Source organism: Vombatus ursinus, unplaced genomic scaffold (assembly GCF_900497805.2).
Source record: "Vombatus ursinus unplaced genomic scaffold, bare-nosed wombat genome assembly UNPS02014830.1, whole genome shotgun sequence".
NCBI classification, from domain to species: Eukaryota; Metazoa; Chordata; class Mammalia; order Diprotodontia; family Vombatidae; genus Vombatus; species Vombatus ursinus.
Window position 1 is genome coordinate 45,817,620 of NW_020954608.1, and position 14,369 is coordinate 45,831,988.

Here is a 14,369-nt window from a genome sequence, read left to right on the forward strand (position 1 = left end):
CTTGAGTCTAAGATCCTTGCATTGCTGAGAGGAGCTAAGTCTATCAAAGTCAGTCCTTGCACAATGTGGCTGTTACTGTGTACAGTGTTCTCTGGTTCTGCTCATTTCACTCAGTGTCAATTCATATCAGTCTTTCCAGATTTTTCTGAAGTCCACCTGCTCATCATTTCTCATAGCACAAAAGTATTCGATTACATTCATATACCACAATTTGTTCAGTCATTCCCCAGTTGCTGGGAATCCCCTCAATTTCCAATTCTTTGCCACCACAAAAAGAGCTGCTATAAATATTTTTGTACATGTGTGTCCTTTTCCTGTTTTTATAATCTCTTCGAGATACAGACCTAGAAGTAGTGTTGCTGGGTCAAAGGGTATGCACAATCTTATAGCCCCTTGGGCATAGTTCCAAATTGCTCTCCACATTGGTTGGATTATTTCACAACTCCACCAACAATGCATTAGTGTTCCAATTTTCCCACATCTCCAACATATATCATTTTCCTGTTTTGTCATGTTAGCCAATCTGATAGGTGTGATGTGGTACCTCAGAGTCATATTGATTTGCATTTCTCTAATCAATAGTGATTTAGAGGCAGCTAGGTGGCACAGTGGATAGAGTTCTGGCCCTGGAGTCAGGAAGACCTGAGTTCAAATCTGGCCTCAGACGCTTGACACTTACTAGCTGTGTGACCCTGAGCAAGTCACTTAACTCCATTGCCTAGCAAAACACAAAAACAAAAAACCCAATAGTGATTTAAAGCATTTTCTCATATGACTATAGATAGCTTTAATTTCTTCCTTTGAAAACTGCCTGTTCATATCCTTTGACCATTTATCAATTGGGGAATGACTTGTATTCTTATAAATTTAACTCAGTTCTCTATATATTTTAGAAACGAGGCCTTTATCAGAGATACTACTGGCTGTAAAAATTGTTTCCCAGCATTCTGCTTCTTTTCTAATATTGGTTGCATTGGCTTTGTTTGTGCTAATATTTTTTTCTTTAAAAAATTCTTTGTTACAAGGGATAGCTCTCAGAAGAAGAAGACGGAGGCATATAGGGGGAAATTGAATTGATGTAAAAACAAGATATCAATATAAATATTTAAAAATAAAGTGTATTGAATTTAGTATGTGCTTTTATTGTTTATTTTCATAAAATTTTTATTTCTTAACATACAATGAGTTTATTATTATCTTAAGTTGAATTGGTAAATTTTTTATTTTTAAAAATTTATTTATTTTTAGTTTTCAACATTCACTTCCATATGATTTTGAGTTTTAAATTTTCTCCCCATCCCATTTCTCCTCTCCCCCCCCAAGATGGTGTACAATCCAATATAGGCTCTACATATAAATTCATGTTAAGCATATTTTCCAATTAGTCATGATGTAAATAACAATTAGAATCAATGGGAAGAACCACAAGAATGAAGCAATAAAACAAAACAACAAGGGAAAAGGAGAGCAAATAGTATGCTTCCATCTGCATTCAGACTCCATATATCTTTCTCTGGGTGTGGATAGCAATTTCTATCATGAATCTTTTGTAGTTGTCTTAGATTCTCGTGTTGCTGTGAACAGCCACGTCTATCAAAGTCAGTCACCCCATAAGGTGGTTGTTACTGTGTACAATGTTCTCCTGGTTCTGTTCATATCACTCTGCATCTTATTATGTTCTTTAAAAAATACAAGCTATATCTCTTTTTGTTGTGGCAAAGAATTGGAAATCGAGGGGATGCCCATCAGTTGGGGAATGGCTGAACAAGTTGTGGTATATGAATGTAATGGAATATTATTGTGCTATAAGAAATGATGAATAGGCTGACTTCAGAAAAACCTGGAAAGACTTGAATGAACTGATGCTGAGTGAAGTGAGCAGAATCAAGAGAACATTGTACATAGTAACAGCCACAATGTTTGATGATAACTTTAATAGACTCATCTCTTAGCAACACAAGAATCCAAGACAACTCCAAAGGACTCATGATGGAAAATGTTGTCCACATCCAGAAAAACAACTATGGAGTCTGAATGCAGATCAAAGCATATTATTTGCTCTCTCTTTTTTTTCCTTTTTCTTTTTTTGTTTTTTCTTTCTTGTGTTTCTCTCATTGGTTCTAATTTTTCTTTATAATAGGACTAATGTGAAAATAGGCTCAATATGAATGTATATGTGAAATCTCATTATTTTTCCTCCTAAATCCTCCACTCTTTCCCGTTTTACTGTTACTGTTGAGGGTACCACCATCCGGCTCACATCAGTGTTATCCATGACTTTTCACTCTCGTTCAATCTACATATCCAATTTGTGGTCAAGTTTATCTTCATACCAGCTCTCATATACATGCACTTTTAGCCACTAACAGATTGTGACAGACACCAACCTGGTGCATCTCGTAACTGGACTATCCCAATAGCTTTCTGGTTGGTCGTTCTGCTTCAAGTCTCTCTACCATTCTATTCCATCTTCCACTGAACTGCCAAATTAATCTTCCTAAAACCCAGATCTGACCATGAAAGGTCCTTCCTCTTCTCTCTCACTCTCAAAAACTCCAGTGATTCCCTATTCCTCTCAGGATCAAATATAATATCCTATTTGACTCTTAAATCCTTTTGTACCACGGCTCCTTCCTCTCTTTCATTCTTCTTACACTTTACTCTGCCCTGGTATTTTGCAATCCATTGACACTGGACAGTCCTCCTTGCTGTTTCTGAAACAAGTCATTCCATCTCCCCAAACTGTGCATTTCATAGACTGTCTCTCATGCCTGGAATTCTCTCCCTTTTTATCTCCACCTCCTGGCTTCCTTGGCCTCCTTGGCTTCCTCCAGTTCTCAGCTAAAATCCTTGTGCATGAAGTCTTTCCCAATCCCCCTTAATACCAGTACGTTTCCCCTCAGATTACCTGCAATTTAGCCTGTATATACCTTGCTTTATGCAGTTCTTTGCGTGTTGTCCCTCACTTTGGAAAATGAGGGCAGACCATGTTTTTGCTTTTTTAAAATGTATTTATTTTTATCCCCAGGGCTTAGCACATTGGAACATGTCTTAATAAATGCTTATTGCCTAAGATCAGAAGTGGAGAAAAGGGAACTCCTGGCAATTTGTCTCGATTTTTTTGGTGGTATATGAGGCAAGGAAGTCCTTAGCTGAGAGGGTAGAGTGAGGGGGTGATGAGGATGGGATCTAGACTCCAGAAAGGAAAAACCCTGGACTTTCCCACATGGTCAAATGTCTGGCATTACTAATGTTCAGACTCCTTAAGTGTCTGCCCAATATGCCAGGTCCCAGGAGTTCTGTTCACCCCAGCTTTCTAGCCACTCCCATCCAGATCTCCTTAGGCCCCTCTTCCCATCACCCCAAACTACTTAGCCACTCCTAGATCCCTCCCACAGGCTTTCTGTATATAAGGTCCATCTTGTCTCCATTAAGATGCTGGGATTCTTATAATCTAGCCACTGCTTAGATTTTTTTTTTCCAGGCAGTTGGGGTTAAGTGACTTGCCCAGGGTCACACAGCTGGTGTCAAGTGTTTGGTCTGAGGTCGGATCTGAACTCAGGTCCTCCTGACTTTAGGGCTGGTGCTCTATCCACTGCTCCACCTAGCTGCCCCCACTGCTTAGATTTTTATAACCCATCCACTGCTTGGATTCTTATAATCTAGCTTATAGCTTACTAATGTTCACACTCTTTAAGAGTCTACCCAATATGACAGATATTCTAATAAACCTTGTCTTTGACTGAAAGAAGGTTTAGGTCGAATTCTTTTGGGCAGGACCTGCGTGTTGTAATTTTGAGGTCCCAGGACCCCTGAACCCCTAAACCGCATTAGGAGTGTTGTGGGAATCTCAACAGAAGCAAAAGTTTGGAACAGCTGTGGAGAGAGGGAAGAAAGCTGTGGCTTTGTTCAGGCTGATGGTAAAAGTAATCACCACTGGACTAATGTGACTAATTTGATAGTAATACATTGTTATTTATAAAATATATTCAAGTTGTTTAGTTGTACAAAATCTATCTAATTAAATATATATTTAGTTGTTCATAAAAACTTTTATGTTAATACTGTAAGTTTCTTGTACTGTAATTTTGGAAAATATTTTAGAGCAGTGTTCATATTTGGGAATTATATCTGGAGTGTGGTGCATATGTAACATTAGGATACTGGATCCTCTTTGATCTTAATTTTATGATTAGTTTGTGAATTAGAGAAATATTTTTCTGATGGGGATAATGCTCTCCCTCTGGTTGATTGTCTAAGGATTTAAAGTATATACTCCAACAATGTCAAGACCTAATTTGATTTTGAAATAGTAAATATAGTCCTGTAGACTTTGACAACCTATAAAACCTATCATGGAGGATTAGATTGTGCATTTTATAAGGACTAGGAATATTTGGAATTTAATCATATTGTGAAATCTGGTGTTTACATAGTATTTAAATGATAAATCAGTGATTGTTCCCCTAGAGATATCAACCAAGGCTGTAGGCTATTCAAAAGAGTTCTGTAGTTTCCCAACAGCTTATCTTTGAAGCCTGTGCAGGTCTTGAGATAGGACTTATTTTTAGCCCTGGGTAATTGTCCTCAAGTCCCTCTAGCCCGGCTATCTCTGTATGTGAGGTACTAACCTAGAAGGCCTTGAATAAAAGTTAACCAATTCTGTATCAAATGGAAAAAAAAAGTTTTGCTTCAATATAATTTGAAGAAGAAGGGCTGGCTGACTTATTAGTGACCTTTCCTCTGCCCAAAGAAGAAGACTTCACTCTCAGAGCAAAGAGAATGTGCCTCTACAATCTCCAAGCCAGAAAGACTGTATATTAAGCCTTTATGGCTAATAGTGATGAGTGCCTTTCTGGAGGAAATTTGGAAAAGCTTTGCTGGAAAACCCATTTGTTGGGTATGTCATAATGGGAATATTTTTCATTTGAGTTGGTCTGCATGGCCACTGTGCGGTCATTTTCAACTCTCAAATTCTGTGAATGTGAGGTCTATTGTTACTTAGGCCTTGGATGGGCTAGCTGACATTATTGTTTTGTGCCTCCTCTCATCACTCTCACACTCACCACCCTACCCTGATATCCACAAATGTGTTCTTTCTTTCTTTTTTGGGGGGGACTGGGCTAGGCAATGGGGTTAAGTGACTTGTCCAGGGTCACACATCTAGTAAGTGTCAAGTGTCTGAGGTCAGATTTGAACTCAGGTTCTCATGACTCCAGGGCTGGTGCTCTATCCACTGTGCCACCTATCAGTCTCCACAAAGGTGTTCTTTAAGAAGAGATTTGATAGGTGTACATGGTGGCATACAAAATACTTGTAGGGGGCACCTAGGTGGAGCAGTGGATAGAGCACCAGCCCTGAAGTCAAGAGGACCTGAGTTCAAATCCAGCCTCAGACCAAACACTTTACACTTACTAGCTGTATGACCCTGGGCAAGTCACTTAACCCCAGTTGCCTAAAAAAAAAAAAAAAAACCACTTGTAATGATTAACGATTAACATACAATAGGTTATCTTAGATAACTATAGTGTCCTTTGTAATGATACTGCATTTTGTAAGAGAATAGCCACAGTTCCTTTGTACTAGTGATCTGAGTGGGATAAGATCATATTGCTCTGGTATTACGGAATCTAAAATTGGAAAAGAAGATGAACAGTTGTAAATTCTTTGTTAGGAGTTTTAAAATTACCCCTCAACAACCTTTTGTTTATTAAAACTTTCATTGCTTCAAGGTGAAAACTATCTGGGATTGTTGTTGTTCGCCCTTTGTTTTCGAAAAGGACCAATGAGAGAACTTAGAACTATGAGAAGTAAGATTTACTTGGACAGCTCTGGGGTAGGACCAACATTACAATCTCAGTATGAAATGTACCTAAAGGCCTAGAAGACACTACTAGTTGGGACAATTAGAACAAGCCACACTCTGGATGAAAAGGATCTAATTAAATCAGCTCCAGGTCAGTTGCCAGAGCTCCCTATCACTACTGCACCAGGCAGCCTCAAGAGAACTCTTCCTCACGGATGAGTTCACCTTTGATCCCATCCCTTTCCCGCTTCCCCCCAAATTGCCTCCATAATCCTCTCAGCTCTCTCTTTTATCTTTCTCCCAATCAACTGGTTCCTTCCCAGAAGCCTACAAACAAGCCCTTGTCTCTCTCATTCTTAAAAATTCCTCACATAATCAGATCATTCTTGAAAGGTATCCTTCACCTCCAGCTCACAGCTGGAGGCAGCTAGGTAATAGTGCAGTGAGTAGAGTGCTGGTCCCCAGTCAGGAAGATCTGAGTTACTTACTTGCTGTGTGATCCTCTGCAAGTCACTTAACCTGTCTGCCTCAATTTCCTCAATTGTAAAAAAAATAGCACCTACATCACAAAGCAACGAGATAATATTTGCAAAGTGCTTGGCACTTGGTGGACACCTATTTAATGCTTTTTCCACTGGCCTTCTTTCCTTTTGTGGCTAAACTTAAGAATGCCAGTTCAAGTGGACCTTTGCTGAGAGGAGAAAGGCATTCTATTTGGTAATTGATTCTCAATACAATTCACCACAACTTTCTCTTTTGATTCTCACAACACATCCCGCCCCAAACACACACAGTAAACCCCCTCACTCCTAATCCTTCACGGTCTCAGCTATGAACCTCCTTGCTTCATATATCACCAAAATATCAACACCAATCTCCAGGAGCTCCTTTTCCTCCCCTTCTGGAGCCTAGCTTTAGGCTGTGTTGTTCAACTGAAACTGCCTTCTGTAAAATTACCAATGATCTCTTAAATGTCCTTTTCTCAGTTCTCATTCTTTTTTGACCTCTCTGCAACATTTGACATTGTTGATTATCATCTCCCACTGGGTACTCTCTCTTCTCTGGATTTTTGTTACATTATTCTCTCCTATTTCTCCTTCTAACTATATGGCACTTAGTTGATCTCATTAGCTCCCATAGGTTTAATTATCATTGATATTTGGATGATTCCCAGATACATGTCTGGCCTAGCCTCTCTCAGTTAGGCATGCATCACCAACATCTCAAACTGGATGTATTTGTAGGCCTCTCAAACCCAGGCTCAAAACAGAATTCATTATCCCCTTATACCTTCCCCTCTTTCCTCTTCTGTTATTACTGAGGATAACACCACCATCCCCGAGTCCCTTAGGCTAGCTGGACATTTTGTTGTCAGTCTCACTCAAACTCACCCCACATATATAATTAATCAACAGATCTTATTGTTTCTACCTTTATAACATCTATCCTATAAATCCCCTTTTCTCCACCCTGAAGTCACTACCCTAGCCAGGCCCTCATCACCTCTTACCTGGACCATTGCAATGGCCTTCTAGCTTGTCTCCCTGCTTCAAATCTCTCCCCACTCCAATCCGTCTTTCTTCAAATGCTAGGGTGATTTTTCTAATTTTTTTTTTTCATGTCAACTGCCCCTTTCTCTCACCCCTGCCAATAAACTCAGATGCTCTGTAACACTTCTAGGGTCAAATGGAGGCCTCTTTAAGGCATTTAAAGTTCTTCATAATTTGATCCCTTGCTACCTTTCTAGTCTTCCTACAATTTAGTCCTTTACAACCTCTATGATATAGCTGACTGGCCTATTTCAGTTTGTCAGATATGGTACTCCATCTCCCTGATCCTTTGCAATCGCTACACCCTGTGTCTGGGATGCTCTGTCCCTTCCTTCTGCCTCTTGGTTTCCCTCATCTTCTTCAAGGTTCCTACCTTCTGCAGGAGTTCTTTATTAGCTGCTAGGTCCTTTCCCTTTCAAATTACCCTGTATATATTATGTAAGTACCACTTTATTTACAAGCTGTCTCCCCCATTAGGGTGTATGCTTTTTGAGAGCAGAGACAGTTTTTGTTTTTAAAGTATCCCCATTACTTAGGACAGTACCTGCACATAATTAGTGCTTAATAAATACTCCCGGACTATAGATTGTTCACAAAATAGCAGATATATTCACAGATAAACTGCTGAGTCCTAGCAAACTCTGACAGTGCCTACAGACAATTTGGAAAAAGGTAAAATATTAATGGAAAAAGGATTATCAAAAATTGTGCAAACCAGTAGCTGAAGCCTTTAATTGGTCTGTCTAGATATAAGGGCTTTTCCATAGACCTCCAGGGCCGGAATGCTTAACCTACCCTTTGCACTAATGCTAAGCTTCTAGAAGCACGAGAAAAAAAGTAGGCCTAGAAATTTATGGACCTGGACTTCTGTTCCCATAATCAACCCTTTATGTTTTTTGTGATTTTAGAACATGAGTAGGTAGGCAGATTGTCAGAAGCATTTGTTGGTACTTACTGTGTGCCAGTCACTGTGGAAAGCAAAGAAGGGGAAAAACATGGTCCCTGCCCTCAAAAAAATCACATTCTACTAGGGAGATGAACATGCACATAACTGTGTACGTTCATGTCTACTGTATGCAATCTCAGAGAAAAGGAACTATTGTGGGGGTGAGGCCAGGGACTTGGGGAAGGCCTCTTATAGAAGACTGGAGCCGAATCTTGGAGGAGGCCAGGACAGCAGGGAGGTCTCATTGAGGAAAGAAAGTATTACATGAACGGGAGACAGCTAATGAAAAGGCACAGAATCAGGAAATAGAGGGAAGTGTCTTCTCATATCTCTTCTTTAGGGTCATCCTTGTTCTTAACACTTTTGCAACATTTTTATTGTTTTTGAGGTTGTGGTTCTTTGCATTGGCATCCTTGTAGTCCTTGTTTCCCTGGATGTTTACTTGATGTTACTACAATTTACATAAGCCTTTTTATGCTTCTACAGATTCATCATGTTTGTTATTTTTTGCAGCTCTACTATATACCATTACATTTACATAACATAATTTGATTAACCATTCCCAATATGATAGGTATTTATTTTGTTTTTAAATTTTTGCTGCCACCAAAAAATTTTTAAAAAGCTGCTATAAATATTTTGGTGTATATAGAACTTTTTTTTTTTTTTTTTCCATTAATGACCTCCTTAGGGTATAGGCTGTGGAATCTTTGGGTCAAAGGGTATGGACATTTTAGCCACTTTATCTGCATAATTACAAAGTGCTTTCCAGAATGGTTGTATTAATGTACACTGCTATCAACAATGTATTAGGATGCTTATCTTTATACTTTTGCCAACACTGACTATTCCCATTTTCTGTTATCTTTTAAAATGAAACCTTGGTGTTCATGAGCTTCTCTTTTAATCCTTTTCTGTCATTTTGCCTGCTTGTGAGTAGTCATATAAACCAGTTTTCCACCCCTAACAATATATCTCTCCCTACCCTCTCAAATCACTGAATTTACTTTTTTTGTGTGCTACCTGACATACTGCGTGAAAAGGAAGAATGGGTATGCTTCTTCATAGTCATTTCCAGATCCTCCCTCCACTCTATTACATAGCAACTTCTCCAGTGAGATTCATTCCATCTGTTTATTACCCTAGCCATATTCGAATTGTTGTTCATTTTTCCTTCCTTTCTTCAAAAGTTTGGCTCCTGGTTCACCATCTTCCTTTTTACCCCAACCTCTGCCCTTTATATATATACATACATACATATATATACACACACACATATGTATGTGTGTGTATATATATATGTGTGTGTGTGTGTGTGTATATATATATATATATTAAGGTAAATAGCACTTTTTCCAATTACATGTAAAGATAGTTTTCAACGTTCATTTAATAAGATTTTGAGTTCCAAATTTTTCTCCTTCCCTCCTCTCCCCCTTCCCACAGATGGCAATACGTTATACATGTGCAATCATATCAAACATATTTCCACATTAGTCATGCTGTGAAAGAAGAAACAGAACAAAAGGAAAAAAAAATAAAGTGAAAATAGTGTGCTTTGATTGGCATTCAGATTCACATCAGTTCTTGCTCTGGTTGTGGATAGCATTTTTCATCAGGAGACTTTTTAAATTGTTTTGGATCACTGTATTGCTAAGAAGAGCTAAGTCTACCATAATTGATTATAGCACAATGTTGGTGTTACTGTGATAAGGCAGAGCAAGGGGTATGGAGATGGGATTTGAGCATAGAGGATAATTTAAAGTTGAATAGGTTCACTATGGGTTCAGGTTTACAAAGTAAACCTTTTTACAAACCTGTTTACAGGTTTACAAACCTGGTTCTGCTGACTTCATCAGCATCAGTTCATGTCTTTTAATGTTTTTCTGAAGTCTGCCTGCTCATCATTTCTTATAGCACAGTAGTATTCCATTACATTCATATTCCATAACTTGTTCAGCCATTCTCCAATTGATGGGCATTCCCTCAGTTTCCAATTCTTTGCCACCACAGAAAGATCTGCCCTCATATTTGAGGATTTCAATATGCTGGTTACTGTTTCCTAAAACATCTTAGTGTCCCAGCTCATCAACATCAACTCTCACAGTCTGTACTGAGAATCCATTCCACACGACAGGATAATTTTATGCTCAATCTCAGCAACACCCACAACTGTCTGACCTCGATTCCAAACAATGTATTTTTTTCCATTCCTCCTCGTTCATCACTCTCAGGTCTTACTTTATTTACTTTGTAAACCTGAACCTATAGTGAACCCATTCAACTTTAAATTATCCTCTACCCTTGAATCCCATCTCCATACCCCTTGCCCTGCCTTATCACATACTGCTCAGGTAGGCCCCCAAATCTGTCTCATCAGGGGCAGCTAGGTGGTGCAGTGGATAGAGCACCGGCCCTGGATTCAGGAGGACCTGAGTTCAAATCCAGCCTCAGACACTAACACTTATTAGCTGTGTGACCCTGGGCCAATCACTTAACCCCACTGCCTAGCCAAAAAAAAAAAAAAAAAAGACTACAAACCTCTCTCACCATTTCCTTCTCTAGTCCTACATGAATGATGCTAAATGCCAAGGGAGGAAACCTCACGTACCCTCACTGCCCCCAAGTCAGAGGTCACCCAAATAAGGTGCCCAAGTTTGAAGGCACTCATTGGGACTGCATCTACTTAAAAAACCACAACTCAGGAACTCCATTCATGAGTTTAGTATTAGGAGTTATCAATACTATCAATTTTCAATCAAATTTCAATCAAATCAATTTTCAATCAAGCAAGTCACTTAATCTGTTTCCCTAAGTTTTTCCAACTGTAAAATGGGGATGACAGCACCTACCTTGCAGGTTTGAGATATTTGTAACATAGCATGCATTATATAAATGCTTATTCCCTTTCTCCTTCCCAAAGCAAGGCTTTTAATGAAATAACATATTAAGAAAAAAATAAACATCAATCTTATGCCCCTTATTCCCCCATCCCTACCCCCAAGCCTGGGAAACACTTCCCCACAAACATACATATGATCAATGGAAAGAGTATATACACAAAAGGAACAAGTATGGCCAGGATATATGGTTAGAACGGTGGGGAAAGTATGCCATTAGCACTGTAGGGCTGAGTTGTCTTCTGGTGATCTCACATTGCTCCCACTGGTCATTAGTGATGCACAGTCTCTGTAGACTTGGGGGTTGTGTGCAGTTTCTGTTGGATATTTATTGTTTCTTCTTTATCTGAGAAGGCTGTTGCTTGACAAGGCTTTACTACTCCCATGGTTGCTGCTAGTCATACGACTCCAATGAGCCCAAGGCTATGCCCAAGGCTGGCACCTTTTCAGCCCTGATTCCAGATTCCAGTTTCAGTTAGAATACTCACCAGAAGTGTGTACAATGACATACTGAAGTATGTCCAGGAATTTACAACTTCATTTTGTGCTCCTTGTTCTAGGTTCTTGATTTGGATATAGGAAGTGGAAAAGGCAGGATATAATTCTCCTTGCTATTTGTTAGCAAATTTGAAAATATATAGGTAAAAACAGCTAGGGCCGCAATGCAGATCATCACATTATAACTTACAAACTTAAAACGTCACCTGGGCCATTGAGAGATTCATTGTGTTAGTATTTGTCAGACAAGATTTGAACCATATCTTTCTAACAACAAAGCTGGTTGTTCCTGTATGTATTGTCAGGCTGCCTCTCTAGACTTGGCTATCTTTTTTGCTTATTTTTTTTTTTTTTTTGTTTTGATTTTCGCTAGGCAATGGGGTTAGGTGACTTGCCCAGGGTCACACAGCTAGTAAGAGTTACGTGTCTGAGGCCAAATTTGAACTCAGGTCTTCCTGAATCCAGGGCCAGTGCTCTATCCACTGCGCCACCTAGCTGCCCCCTTGGCTATCTTTTTAAAATAACTGTTATTTATTTTTTTTTTGGCAATTGGGGTTAATTGACTTGCTTAGGGTCACACAGCTAGTAAGTGTCAAGTGTTTGGGCTGAGGCCGCATTTGAACTCGGGTCCTCCTGACTTCAGGGTCTAGATGCCTCAATAACTGTTATTTTTAACATTCATTTTTAAACATTAACATTCATTTAAAAATTTTGAGTTCCAAATTTTCAAACCCCCCAATCCCTTCTCCATTCACTGAGAAAGCCAGCAATATATCAATTATACATGTAAAGTCATGTAAAACATTTCCATATTAGTCATATGGCAAAAAAAAAAAAAGTGAAAAAATTAGACTTCAATTTGCATTCAGATTCCATCAGTTCTCTCTCTGGAGATGGACAATATTTTTCATCACGAGTCCTTTAGTCTTTGATCATTGTATTAATCAAAATAGCTAAATCTTGCTCAGATCATTACAAAATTGCTATTACTGTGTGCAGTGTTCTCCTAGTTCTGCTCACTTCACCTGTCTTCCCGTGTTTTTCTGAAGTTATCTCCCTCATAATTTCTTACAGCACAGTAGTATTCCATCATAATCATATGCTACAACTTGGTCACCATTCTCCAATCGATGGACACCCTCTCAATGTCCAATTCTTTGGCACCACAAAAAGCTGCTACAAATATTTTTGTACCTATAGGTCCTTTTCTCTTGATCTACTTGGGATACTGATCTAGTAGTGATGTTGCTGGGCCAAAAGATAGACAGTTTTATAGCCCTTTGGGCATAGTTCCAAATTGTTCTCCAGAATGGTTGGACCCAGTTCACAATTCCATCAACAATGCATTAGTGTCCCAGTTTTTCTGTATCTGCTCCGGCATTTGTCATTTTTCTTTTTTTGTTATATTAGCCAATCTGATAGGTATGAGGTAGTATCTCATAGTTGTTATAACGTGACTTTCTCTAATCAAAAGTGATTTAGAGCATGTTTTCACATGACTATTGATATCTTTGATTTCTGCTTCTGAAAAGTGCTTGTTCAATGACTTTTATTTGTATGATTTGGTTCCCCATATATTTGAGAAATGAGGCCTTTATCAGAGAAACTAGTAATGAATTTTTGATAGATCTTAAAAAAGGTATATGCTACCTAGAATTGATTGTTTTATTAAAAAATTTCCTTGACAAGTATGACTACTTAAATACATAAAAATGAAAATTTACAAAAAATTCTGGATGCTCATTCCACTATCTGCAGGGTCACTCTGCCTCATACATATCCAAGGAATATCCTTAAATGATTGTGTTTAATGAAACCAAAACATAACTGATCCATAACAATTACGGATTTTACCTAAAGAGAAAAAAATACTGAGTACTTTTCCTTTGAATATATTTCATTTATACCATCATTAGGCTGAAACTGGTTTGTAAAGATTACATCCTCTTTATCATTAATAATCTGTACTTTAAATAATGCCCTCCCACGGCCCACAGTACAATGTCCCCTAACTTACTTTTTGTCCTGTGCATTTTTCATTTCTTAAAATAAAGCTCAGAAAAAACCAGGCTTTAAAAAAGCTCATTGTGTTTTAAATTCGGCTATTTGACTACACCTTTAAACCTAAATCACCCTGGCTTTCATGGATTGGCCAAAAATAGCTTAAACCCAAGTATCTGTGGCTCATTGTTTAGGTTTGGATGGCTTAAGATAAGTGCAAATAGAATCAGTTTTTCGGTTGAGGCCAGAAATTGAGTTCTTCCCCTCCCAGACTGCTATCTTTGTGATGGTAACTTGGGCTATCTTTTGTCTCAACTCTTACATAGCCCTTAGCCACTGAATGAGGGTGGCTTCAGACAAACTAAGGGAAAGACCTCAATTTAGAAAGGCCAAGGTCATCTACTGTATCCCAGGGCATCATCTGTACTGACTTCTGTCTAGCTCCTGGACTTTGATGACTGTGGAGGAGAGAGTAAGGTACAGCTCTGCCTCTCTTAAATCCAATTCATCCAAGTCATTATCACCTTCTGATGTCATTGGTCCTCTTTGAGAACAAAGGACGAACAACAATGTCCCCAAAATTTTAGGCTTTAACTTCAGTAAGACTTGGACTTGTGTGTGGGGGCTATGGCTTTTTTGTAAAATGTAATTTTTATGCAGAAATCCAA